The following is a 14,568-nucleotide window of genomic DNA, read 5'->3' as shown; positions in this document are numbered from 1 at the left end:
TTTCAATCATGTGCGGAAAAAAGCTAAATTGGGGAGGAGTTTAGTTGTCAGAAAATTTTAGTGTGTTTTTGGTTGAAAGAAACCAAGTAGGATAAAAAAAGGGTGTTTTAATCAAGTAGGAAAAAAAGATAAATTTGGGAAGAATTTAATTGTAGGAAAATTTTAGTATATTTATTTTGTAGAATCTAATTGTAGGAAAAAGGGTAAAAGACGGGTTTGTCTAAAGCGGACTATTTTAATGAAGGGGAAAAAGTTGAATTCACTTTTTTAAAAGTCTTCACACTTTATAGGCCGAAATTCCCTGCAACATAAAATGTTAGGCGCAAAAAAATAACACAGTATTTATTGTAAATGTTGTAATTTATAAGATAGTACCTTCATATAATGTAGTCCTTAAATCACAAAATGCCACGATAGAATTTTCTGCAAGTAACATTTCTAGCAACGCGTCATCTATTTCTGAGAATTCGCCCCATAATGTGATAGTTTTTCTATCACACCTTTATTTTTCAATTAAAGAAAATAAGATTAAATTATTAAATTAATAAGACGGTTTATGTGTTAAATAAACACTTTCGCTTCATAAGAAAATTAAGTTTAACTTATTCTTCATTCATAAGTACTATTTCTCTTCGGTTTGTGCCTTTTATGAACAACTTAAAACTGATGAAGATGCCAAATATATCTGAAAAAATACTATGTATGTATAATTAGATAAATAATAGTAAAATATTGAGTTTATGACAGTGGTAATTAGTTGATGAAAGTTAAAGGAATTACCTACTATTGTTTTTTTGGTATGCAGTCTTTCATCTTCGAATGAAACAAAATTCTTAGAAAAGAAAATGTTTAAAAAGGACTGTGACATTCTTGAAATTTTAATGGACGTTAAGAATCCAAGTTTAATGTCTTTATTAACTGATTAAAAATTAGGATTGACTCTATTAATGCGACTGTTTATGCTATAGAAAACTTTGAATTGCTGTAAAGAATGTTTAGATGTTTCAATATGTTCATTGAAAAGTTACCATTAAATTTTGTGCCCTAAAAAAATCATAATTTATAAATGAATATTATAGTCTTTGCAAAATAGCATGGTGGCATCAAAATATGAAACTGATAGAGATAAGAGTAAAACACAAAAAAATCCTTATTGATATTTCCTAACAGTAATAATATCTAATATGTAAATGTTTTTAAATATGAGTATATATCAATTACCCATGTATTAATACACAAAAAAACCTTAAAATTTAAAGTTAGAAGATATGTATCTATTGATGTGTGTGAAACAATCATGAGGTTACTCAGTCACTCTCCTTAGTTGTTTATTGAACATAAGATGTGGTGAAAGGTTGTGGTTTAATAGACTAATATCTGATATGGTGAAAATTCAATATTTTCTATTCACAAAGCATCAACACAAATAGTTTTATTTGTGAGAAATTATTAAGTATGTGAAGTATGAAAGAATAATATTACCTCCTCATCAACTAATATCACCATTTCTCGAGAACCGTCTTCATTCTTAAACGACTTTGTTGGGCTTCTTTCGATGACTAAGACTTTGATCATCCAGATACAATCTCTTGGCTTCAAAGTGTTGATACCCACAACTTCGGTGATAGGATACATTGTAATAATCTTTAAGAAAATAGAAGTTATAACGATAAGAACGTATAATTTCATAATAGAGGTAAATTTGTTAGATGTGAAGAATTATACTTGAATATGTTAATCTTATTGGTAGATAAAGAAGGTTAGTTAATGAGAAATAGAAATTATAATATATTCTACTAAAATGACACATAGAACGATAAGAACATAGAATTTTATAATAAAGGTAGATTTGTGAGATGAGAAGAATTATACCTGAATATGTGAGGTAGATAAAGAAGGTTAGTTATGAAAAGTAGAAAATAAAATATATTGAACTAACCGGGGGGTTTGGGCTATAGGTGATAAAAGAGTTTTAAAATGAGGTGTAGGTGAAACAAGTCTTAATAATTGAGTGGAGGTGACAATTACTTTATTATGGATTAAGAAAGCTGGGTAAGTTTGAGAATAGCCCAGAAGTTTTTAAATTTATACTTTGATCCAAATATTTACCTAATATAATGGGAAACAAAGGAAAAAAGGCATCTTTCTCTCTCTTCTCATCCATTGTTGTTTTCCCTCTCTTAGGATTTTTGTTGTTCATTGTTGTTGCTGCTTTGTTCATCATTTTCTGCCTTATTATCATCATCTTCTACTTCATTATCATTTTCATCTTCTTCTTGTTGACCATTATAGTTGTTGTTGTTACCACTCCTATTTCTATTTGACAAATTTCTTAGGTTAAATTTTGTTTCATACATCAGTTTCCACTTTGGCATTACTTCATAGGAGACTTTGGTAAGTCAAATTATGATTTTTAGTTGAATTTGTCATCTGGGTAACTACTATTGTGCTGTTTTTCCAACAATAGATAGCACGCAAACATGAATGCAACACAAGATCCATATGTTTAAATAGATCAATCATCTGTTGCGACAGATGAGACATCTATCTCAATGAAAGACTCATATATTGGATTTATATTTATGGTTCTATAGGCCGTAACATAAATTGAACACATGGGTCATCTGTTGCAACATATGAACCATATGTTGTAATAGATTAGTTATCTGGTGCAACATGATAAATATCTATTACAATATATTAATAACCTATTGCAACAGAACCTGAACTCAATTCCAACAGACGTGTTGTCTATTGTAATAGGGTAAATATCTTTTACAACATATTATTAACCTGTTGTAACAGAACCTAAACTCGATTCCAACTGATAGTAAATATCTGTTGAAATATATTAATAACCTGTTACGATAGAATCTAACCTCAATTGCAATAGATCATCATTTGTTGCAACAGGTAAGTCATCTGTCGTAACAGGTTAATTATCTGTTGCAACATATCACTCATCTATTGGAATTAGCTTCAAAAGTGATTTAGTAATGTAATATCTATCCCAACAGGCACTTCATTTATTGTAACAAATATATAGTTTGTTTCAATATATGATTCACCTGTTACAACATATAATTCACATGTTATAATAGATGACTCATCTGTTGAAATCAGATTTAGGAGTGTAACATGAATCCCAATAGGTAAGTAATCTGTTGCGACTGATCACTTACCTGTTGCAACAGATTACACATCTATTGGAATTCATTTACGGCACTATGAAATAACTATCAACTTTTTTAACAAATGACTTTATTTAGGTACCTCTAATGGAGGGATCAATAACAATAGGGGTGGATTGTCATACTCAATGGATCAAGAAGAAAAATTGATATGTATGGCATTGGAAGGAAGGTGAAATGCTAGAGACGATAGCTATGACAGTCCAAAGTGATGCTTTATATGATGATTTTGTGAACTTAATTATCAGCTATTATGGACTGAATTATCAATCGGAAGAACTCATTATCAGCTACATGCACAGCTCCTTTAAAAATTAGAGGGTACTGCCTTTCAAGATAACCGATCAGATTCAGTTGCATGCTTATCTTAGTGATTCATCCAGGCTGGTGTTAAGGGTGTACGTGGTTGAAAAGATGGGAGAGAATGAGAACCAACATGTAGAAGAAGAAGAACAACAAGACATCTTTGACGATAGGTTGGATGATCTAGCCATGAATATTTCAGATGATAATCAAACACCTATGTCCATCGATGCGACCAATACAGTGGGCAATTCTTCTCGATCGATACAACCTGCAATCTTCAAGATGACAAGATCGGCATTTTTAAAGAATGTCATTCAAGGACAAGAATAAACTATCTACCACTTTGTTTATTTTTTGCTTGAAAAAAGATATCAAAATAAATAAGGTGATTAATTTGAGCAGTGTCTTTAGCAACAAATATGCTAATCCAAACTGCAGGTGGTGGTTGAGAGCGGTGAAGTACGTAAGTTATGATAGATTCGTCATTCATAAACATGAAAAGCATCACATATATGGTTCAGAGCACATCTTGGGCCAAAATCCTGAAGTCACGGCAAAGGTCCTTGGTGAATATTTCAAGAGTAGTTTCCCCGATAGAAAAGGCCCTTCTACAAGGGTTATGTCCAATCAACTCTTTATGGAATTAGGTATCTTGGTTAGTTATTGGAAGATATATACGGCTATGGGTATTGCAAAGGACTTGGTTAGGGGGACACGCGAGCATGGGTATCTAGTTACGGATACCTACCATTACATGATTGAGTCCATAAATGTTGAAAGTAAGACGACATTGCATGTTGATAAAAATGAAAGGTTCAAGTACTTTTTTGTATCATATGTTTCTTGGATTCAAGGTTTTCGATATTTGAGAAAAGGCAAATCCATCGATGGTACCTTCTTGAGGAGCAGGTAGAATGGAGTTCTGCTAGCGGTGGTGGCATCGGATGCAGAGAATTACATCTTTCCTGTCGCTTTTTGTGTAGTGGACAAGGAAAGTTATGCCTCTTATGGATTTTTTTTGAACAACTGCAAAGTTGCATCGAGGATAACAAAGAATTGTGTTTTGTTTTGGATAGGCATACAAGTATTCCAAAGATGGGTTCAATTTTATTCACTTCAGCTTACTTTGATTGTTGCATCAGGCATCTTGGAGAGAATATTCGGACCAACTATCACAATGAAAGGGTTATGACCCTTTTTTATATAGCAACTAAATCATATAGTAGAGAGGAGTTTTTAGATCATTTCAATCAAATGACGAATGTGAATCCCAAGGTAGCAGAACTTCTCGTATGTGTCGGTTTTGAGAGATAGAGCCGGGCATTTTATCCTACAGATAAGTATATTCTTATGAATTAAATGTCTTGTTTAAGTTACAAGTTTAGTATGATGTCGTACTAAGTGATTCTTTTGTATAGGTATAATATTATGACATCAAACATAGCTAAATCGGTGAATTCATTATTTGGTGATGAAAGAGAATTTCCTATCACGGCTCTATTTGAAATAATAAATAAGAAGTATGGCCAATTTTTTAACGAAAGGAGTGTGCAGTTCGAGGGCCCAAGAAGAACCCCATTTGTTCTAGAAATAAAAAAAATAATATCAACGAACATCAATTTGGGGAATAGGCTATTATCTTATAAAATAGCAGATTACAAATTCAGTATCACCAGTCGTGGTGATGTTGCCACGGTCAATCTTCAAACAAGATCCTGTACGTGCAGAGTTTTTGACTTGGACAAAATACCCTATCCACATGCAATGGCAGCGCTTCAAGCTTAATACGGTCCAAAATATGGACCTAAAGTTTACGAGCACTCCTCTTAATATTATTTGGTGGAAAAATATGAAATGACATATAATGGGTATACTACTTCAATGCCTCCCGAAGAATCTTAGGTTGTTCCTGCAGAGCTTTTGGGTAGATTAATACCTCTGTAACTACCCCAAACTACCCCCTAGTCGTTACATGGTGCTTACGATCCTAAGGGGCCACAAGCTAACCCATGGGCTGGTACCTGATATGAGCACTGAATAATATAATAATGAATATGGAAGAATAACTGAATTGCCATAAGGTTTCGAATCATGAAACACAACTTAATTATGAATCTGGCAAACTACTAAAATTTGAATAATCTGAATAGCTAACTGTAGTGTCTGAAAAGCCTCTAAACTGAATACTGTGAGTTGATGGGACAGGCCCCAACTAACTCTACTAACTACTGAGATAAAGACATGAAGTAATATAATCCATCCTTGGATGATGAGGACTCACCACTTCTACTGAACTATTAATGATCTAAGGGACTAAGTCTGATCCGGGAACTGAGCGGAAACACCTATGATATGATACATCATAGCATAAAAGAAAGGTATGCGATCAATACTTTGAATGTATTGGTATGCTAAATGAGGTAGGCTTATATGTATGGTCTCATGAATAGGACTAATAATAATTAACTGGATATGCATGTAAATCATGGAGTACTGAATAAAGAGCATAGAATCAGTAGATACTGAAAATGCATGAAGATCTGTAAATACTGAGGATGCATAACCAAGCATATAACATAAATTGAGTAAAATCTACAAATTAAAATACTAAAAAATACTGATATCTGTATGCTTTGGTCAAACACACTAAGAATGAATAACTGAGCTGGGACTGTAACTGAGACCATATCTGAGACTGTGGGAGGTATCATCTAACCAACATTCCCCAATTTGAGCTAATCAGGGTCCAACCTGTAACCCCAGTTGGAAGGGTATTAATGCCGTGCCACGGGTACTAACAATGGCAGTGTGGATCTACTAAACTGATATAATGTCCAAAGGACTAAGGTGTCAAGCCTGAACTAAAGGGTGACCCCGGTGAGATAGCCAAACCTAATATAACGGGTGACTTCTCATATCCTACGCTAGCTACATAGTTCTAGAGTATAGGGACTACTACTAATGACTCTGCCTATCTGATGGGGAAGCCGCCATCCCTATACTTGTTCGGTGCTAAATCCTACTCCTAACTGAAAGACACTGAAATACTAGACTGTTATGAGTTTAACTGACTGATATGTGACTATTTTGAAAATGCTCATAGTATAATCTGAAGTTATTCTGTAATGTACCAAGATTAGACTTAAATAAACAGCTATGGATTTCAGGTATTCAATACCCCAAGGACTCAAAATAACAATATTGAAAAGATATTAAAGCTTAGGGGACAAAGCATGAAAGTTGTTATTAAATCAATCACTCTTGTAGGAATTTTATCAAACACTTGTAGTTCATGGTTCAAAACAATCACAGGAATGTCCTAAAACAAATAGAAATAGCATGAATCCAACATAATAGAGTTATATAGTAGTCTTGTTCACTAAATAACAACATTAAAACATGGAGGATTAAATAATAACAATAATTTCATGGTAACATGGTATATAATCATAGTTCAATGAGATTCATGGGTGAAAATTTTAAAACATAATAACTTGAAAATATCATAATTTTATAATTTAAAAAGGGTGCTTGGACTCCATGGAAGAAAGAGATCTATGGATGAACATCTAACATACCTGGGATGAAGAATTAGGAAGGATTGATGGAGAGTTCTTGAGGTTTGACCTTGATTCTTGAAGGTTAGGGTTTTTCTACTTAAGAGAATGTTCTTGATTTTTGGGGAAAAATTGATTAGAATAATGACCAATTAGGTTATTAGGGAATTAATTTCGTATTTGGGGCTAACTAGGACAAGGGAAAAGTACTTAAAAGCCATTGCAATTAAAACTCAGAACTGATTGAAAATGCTAATTTTCTGGGCTGGCACGATGCTGTGCTATCGCGCCATGTCACTGGAATCGGACAACTAGGAAACTGGTCTATGGATTGACGCAGGGAAATCACGATCCTTCACTGATTAGGACCTGGAAGTTCACTGCACCGCGGTGGTACCGCTCTTCAACACTAGAAATGGACAAATGTCAAGTTGGCCTAGGGCGCGACGCGCCAGGATCACGGACCCTCACTGGAATTTTCCAAATGGTAGATTTTCCAGCTCTGCGATGCGCTAAAGGTTAAAATGACGGTGTTTAATGACTGAAACTTAAAATTGCCATAACTTCTTATCCAGTTATCGGATTTGGGCGAATTTTACATCGTTGGCAAGCTAACTGAATTTCCCACTCAATGGGAGGCTCTAAACTTAAAAATAATGAGTGTTTCAAAATTTTATACATGAATAATCATGTATTGGTACTTAGATTATGCTAGGGAAATACGGGATGTTATAATATCTCCCCCTTGGGATCATTCATCCTCAAATGAAACTAGTTAAGCTGAGGAAACTGATGGTCTAAGCTTATGCATTGAACATGCATAACATACATATCTGATGCATGGAATGTATGAATGAACTGATTCATGAATGCATGACTAAAATGAACATGATGTGCAATTGAAACTAAGCATGATAGAGAGAAATCTTAAGAAGATTAGTACATTATACTAATCTGGATTCGTGGAGAAAAGATGAGGGTACTTGGTTCGCATATCTCTCTGCTTTCCAAGTGGCTCCCTCAATGAACCGATTCCTCCAAAGAACTTTGACTAGTGGAACTTCTTTGTTCCTTAGTCTGTGAACTTGATGATCAAGAATTTCGACTAAAACTTCCTCAAAGGAAAGATTATTCTGAATATCTACACTTTCTAAGGGAATAACTACACCTAGATCACCAACACACTTTTTCAACAATGAGACATAGAACACTGGGTTTACTGAGGCTAAATTTGAAGGCAACTAAAGCTCGTAAGCTGCCTTTCTGAAATGACTGAAAATTCTTAAGGGACCGATATATCGGGGACTGGGTTTCCCTTTCTTACTGAATCTATTCACTCCTTTCATGGGAGAGATTTTCAAGTATACAAGATCACCGACCTCAAACTTGAGATCCCTTCTGCTTAAATCTGCATATGATTTATGTTAGGTCTAGGCAACCCTAAGCCTTTCTCTGATCAATTGAACCTTCTCTAACGCATAAAACACTAAGTCAGGCCCTACTACTGCGGCCTTACCTACTTCAAACCAACCAATTGGAGATCTACATCTCCTACCATAAAGAGTCTCAAACGGAGCCATACAGATATTGGAATGATAGTTATTATTGTATGCGAATTCAATCAAAGGCAAATGGTCATCCCATCTACCCTTGAAATCAACAAAGCATGCTCTCAGTATATCTTCTAGAGTCTGAATGGTCCTTTTTGCTTGACCATCTGTTTGAGGGTAAAAAATTATACTGAGGTGGACTTAGGTACCAAGACCTTTTTGGAATGCTTTCCAGAAATGATAGGTAAACCGGGTACCTCTATCTGAGATGATAGATAAGAGAACACCATGCAACCTAACCAACTCTTTGAGATAGAGTTTGGCATAGTCCTCGGCTGAATAAGAGGTATGGACTGGCAAGAAATAAGCTGATTTGGCCATCCTATCTATGATAACCCAAATAGAATCATGCTGATGATGGGTACGAGGCAAACCTGTCACAAAGTACATGTTCACTTCCTTCTATTTCCACATGGGAATACTAAACTCCTACATGGACCCACTAGGTTTCTAGTGCTCAACCTTAACTCTTTGACATATAGAGTACTTAGCTACAAACTCTGCAATATCTCTCTTCATCCCACTCCACTAATAGATCTTCCACAAATCGCAGTACATCTTAGTAGCCCCTAGATGAATAGATTAACGCACACCATGCGCTTCTGCAAGAATTAATTACCTCAAATCATCTACACTAGGCACACACAATCTACCCTGACAGTGAAACACACCATCTCTCTCTTGGGAGAAGACCTCCATTTTCTAATCTTTGACTGATTCTTTCAACTTAACTAGACTGTGATCTCAATCCTATTTTTCCTTCACCTCGGAAACTAGAGATAATTCGTCTCTACTCTATACCCACATACTACCCTCTCTGAATCAAGTAAGAGGACACCTAGTCGGGAAAGCTGATGAACTTCCTGAGCTAAATTCTTCTTACCATCCTCAACATAAGCTATACTACCCATGGATAATCTACTGAGAGCATCATCCACTACATTGGCCTTGCCCGGATGATACAGAACACTCATGTTGTAATCTTTCACTAACTTTAACCACCTTCTCTAACGCAGATTCAAATCTTTCTGAGAGATTACATACTGAAGGCTTTTTTGATCTGTGAAAATATCTACATGCACCCCATACAAGTAATGAATCCAAATTTTTAAGGCAAATACTATAGCTGCTAGCTCAAGATCATGAGTCAGATAATTCTTCTCATGGGGTTTAAGTTGTCTGAGGCATAGGCTATGACCTTACCTCTCTGCACAAGGGCATAACCCAATCCTACTATGGATGCATCACAGTACACAACAAAACCATATGAATCATCTGGTAGAGTAAGAACTGGGACTGAGGTAAGTCGAGTCTTCAACTCCTGAAAACTCTTCCCGTAGGAATCTTACCACTGAAACTTAACTTTCTTCTAACTTAATCTAGATATGGGGGATGCAATAGAAGAAAATATTTCAACAAAACGACAATAATAACCAGCCAGACCCAAGAAACTCCTAATATCTGATGGAGAGATAGGTCTAGGCCAGTTTCTCACCACCTTGGTATTTTAAGGATCGATACTAATTCCATCACTAGAAATAATATGACCAAGGAAAGCAACTGATCTTAGACTGAATTCACACTTACCAAATTTGGCGAATAACTGATGGGCTCTAAGAGTCTGAAGCACTACTCTGAAGTGGTTTGCATGCTCATTTTTGCTACGGGAGTAAGCAAGAATGTCATTAATAAAGACTACGATGAACATGTCCTACTATTGCACTTGGTTCATCAAGTCCATGAAGGTTGTTGGGGCATTTGTAAGACCAAAGGACATGACTAGGAATTCAAAGTGACCATACCAAGTTTGGAAAGCTATTTTCGGAATGTCATTCCCTGACCCTAAGCTGATGATAGCCTAATCTGAGGTTTATCTTGGAAAAGTATCTAGCACCCTGAAGTTGGTCAAACAAGTCATCAATTCTAGGAAGTGGATATTTATTCTTGACTGTGGCCTTGTTCAACTAACGATAGTCGATACACATTCTAAGAGAACCGTCTTTCTTACGCACGAATAGAATAGGTGCGCCCCACGGAGAGATGCTAGGTCTGATGAATCGCTTATCTAAGAGATCCCTCAACTGTTGTTTCAATTCTTTGAGTTCAGCTGGAGGCATTCTATATGGTGAAATAGATATAAGCTGAGTAACTAGAAGAAGGTCTATTTCGAAGTCGATTTCCCTTTCGGGAGAAACTACGAGGAGATCTTCAGGGAATACACTTGAGAATTCATTTACTACTAGAACTAACTCAAGAGTTGAAGTTTCTAAGTTAGAGTATTTAACTCGAACAAAATGGTAAATACACCCCTTTGATATCAACTTTCTGGATCTAAGCTACGAGATTAAATGATCCCTAAGAGTTGTAGTACTACCCCTCCATTCAAGGACTGGTTCATTCGGGAACTGAAAATGAACTATTCTGTTTCTATAATCAACTGAGGAATAACATGAGTGGAGCTAATCCATGTCGAGAATGAAGTCAAAATTCATCATCTCTAACTCCACAAGATCAACTAAGGTAACTTTCTAAAATATTTTGATCAGACAGTTCCTGTATACCCGTCTGGATACAATGGAAACACCTACTGGGGTAGACACTAAAAAGGGCTTTGATAGAGTTTTGGGATTGACTCCGAGGTTGACGGCTATATATAGAGTTAAAAAAAAGCTCCAGGGGCTAGTAAAGCATAAACATGTAAGTGAAAAAATTGCAACGTAGCAGTAACTACGTTAGGAGAATTTTACTGATCTTGGCGGGACTGAAGAGCATATAATCTGTTTGGACGCTGACCACTGGTAGCACTAAAAGCGGCACCCTGCTGAGTCGGGCTGCCAGATAGAACTGACGACTGATGGGACTGGCTCTGTTGGCGCACATCCTTTCCTTTCTGAGCAACTACCCGACACTCCCGAATTTGATGGCCTAGGTTGCCACACCCAAATCACACATCACTACTTTCTCTACACTCACCCTGATGGTGTCTACCATATTTCTGACATAGAGGATTCCTATGAGCACTGTTAACACAGACCTGGGACTTAGAGCATGGTGCCCTATCCCTATTGTCATTTCTAAATTTGGGTACTAGGGCACTGGCTGAAGAGGGTTCTAGGGATGAAGACCTTTGATAAAACTAAGGACATTACCACTTTCTAACTTTGGCTGACTGAAATCAAAACTATCCATCCTAGCTCTCTTGTTTCCTCTCCCCCTCTTCTTAATCTTCTGCTCCTCTATCTATTGAGCATGGAATATCAGCCTAGATAAGTCCATCTCACTAATCAGTATTGTGGTCCTGCACTTCTTAACCATACTATCAGATACACCAGCCATAAACTTACTCATCTTAGACCTGTTATCAGCTACCACATGAGGAGCATACCTATCTAACTGAGTAAACTTGAAGGAATACTCCCTCACACTCATGTTGCCTTGCCTCAAATTAATGAACTCTAACACTTTGGTCTCTCTCAAATTCAATGGGAAGAATCTATCTAAGAAAGCCATGGCATACTCTTCCCATTCTATAGGTCCTGCATCAATACCTCTATCCACTTTTCACTGCTTAAACCAAGTATGGGCTGCATCCTGTAATCGATATACATCCAATTCAACACTCTAACTAGACGTCACCCCTATAGTATCTGTTACCTTCTAAACCATATCTAAGAATTCTTGGGGATTCTCTTCTGACTTGGATCCTGGGAAAGAAGGAGGATTCATCCGATTGAAATCCCAAATTTTGGTTGCAGCAGTATTGGCCACTGGGTTGGCTGGAACAGCAGCTGGCCATTCATTTTATGCTGCTATAGAGTTTTCTAGAGTAGTGAACGTAGTCCTGAATTTTGCGTGAGAGACGTGCTTATCCACAGGATCTGCCTGGACGGGCTGAGTGGTTGTCTGAGTTCCTATTCTTCTTTTGTTCTTCTTGGGAGGCATGTTCTGTAAATGGAAGGATGAAATGGATTAGACTGAGATTTTAACTTGAGCTCATGCTCAAACGCACGACATGAATACTGAAAGAAGAGGAACTTTTCCTAAACGTCGTGTAGCCTCTCATCTATAAGTGTAGCGCGCTACACACCAATGCACAAGACTCTACTTGATGCGGATTTCAGACTTCCTAGGACACTTAAAAACCTTAGGCTCTAATACCAAGTTTGTAATGACCCGAGACTACCCCCTAGTGGTTACATGGTGCTTATGATCCCGAGGGACCACAAGATAACCCATGGGCTGGTACCTGCTGTGGGCACTAAATAATATAATCTTGAATGCAGAAGAATAACTGAATTGCCATAAGGTTCTAAATTATGAAACGACTACTGAATTATAAATCTGGCAAAATACTGAAATCTGAATAGCTAACTATAGTGTCTGAAAAGCCTCAAAACTGAATACTATGAGTTGATAGGACCGGCCTCAACTAACTCTACTAACTACTGAGATAAAGACATGAAGTAATATAATCCAGCCTCGAATGATGAGGACTCACCACTGCTATTGAATTACTGATGATCTGAGGGACTAAGTGCAATCTGGGAATTAAGCGTCAGCACCTATGATATGATACATCATAGTGCAAAGGAAAGGAATGCGATCAGTACTTTGAATGTACTGGTATGCTAAATGAGGTAGGATGGTATGCATGGTCTCATGAATAGGAATAATAATAATTAACTGGATATGCATGTAAAGCATGGAGTATTGAATGTAGAGCATGGAATCTATATATACTGAAAATGCATGAAGATCTGTAAATACTAAGGATGCATGACCAAGCATATAACATAAACTGAGTAAAATCTATAAACTAAAATATTGAAAAATATTGATATTGGTATGCTTTGGTCAAATAATACTAAGAATGTATAACTGAACTGGGACTGTAACTGAGACTATATCTAAGATTGTGGGAGGTATCATCTAACCGACATTCCCCAATTTGAGCTAATCGAAGTCTAACCTGTAACCCCAGTCGGAAGGGTATTAATACCATGCCACGGGTACTAACAATGGTTGTGTGGATCCACTAAACTAATATAATGTCGAAAGGACTAAGGGTGTCAAGCCTGAACTGACGGGTGACCCCTGCGAGATAGTCAAGCCTAATCTGATGGGTGACTTCTCATATCCTATGCTGGCTACGTAGTTCTGGAGTATAGGGACTGCTACTAATGACTCTACCTATCTGATGGGGAAACCTCCATCCCTACACTCGCTCGGTGCTAAATCCTACTCTCAACTTTAAGACACTGAAATACTAGACTGTTATGAGTTTAACTGACTGATATGTGACTATTTTAAAAATGCTCATAGTTTAATCTCAAGTTATTATGTAATGTAATGAGACTAGACTTAAATAAAAAACTATGGATTTCAGGTATTCAATACCTCCAGGACTCAAAACAACAATACTGAAAAGACACTAAAGCTTAGGGGACAAAGCATTAAGGTTTTTATTAAATCAATCACTCTTGTAGGCATTTTATCAAACACTTGTAGTTTATGGTTCAAAAAAATCATAGGAATATCATAAAACAAATATAAATAGCATGAATCCGACATAATAGAGTTAAATCGTGGTCTTTTTCATTAAATAACAACATTAAAACATGGACGATTAAATAATAACAATAATTTCATCGTAACATGGTATAGAATCATAGTTCATGGAGATTCATGGGTGAAATCATAATTTAGAACATAATAACTTGAAAATATCACAACTTCATAATTTAAAAGGGGTGTTTGGACTCCATGGGTGAAAATGATCCATGGATAAAAATCTAACAAACCTGGGATGAAGAATTTAGAAGAATTGATGGAGAGTTCTTGAGGTTTGACCTTGATTCTTGAAGGTTAGGGTTTTGCTACTTGAGAGAATGTTCTTGAATTTTA

This window comes from Capsicum annuum, chromosome 3 (genome assembly GCF_002878395.1).
Source record: "Capsicum annuum cultivar UCD-10X-F1 chromosome 3, UCD10Xv1.1, whole genome shotgun sequence".
Taxonomy (NCBI): Eukaryota; Viridiplantae; Streptophyta; class Magnoliopsida; order Solanales; family Solanaceae; genus Capsicum; species Capsicum annuum.
This window is presented reverse-complemented; position numbering follows the sequence as displayed.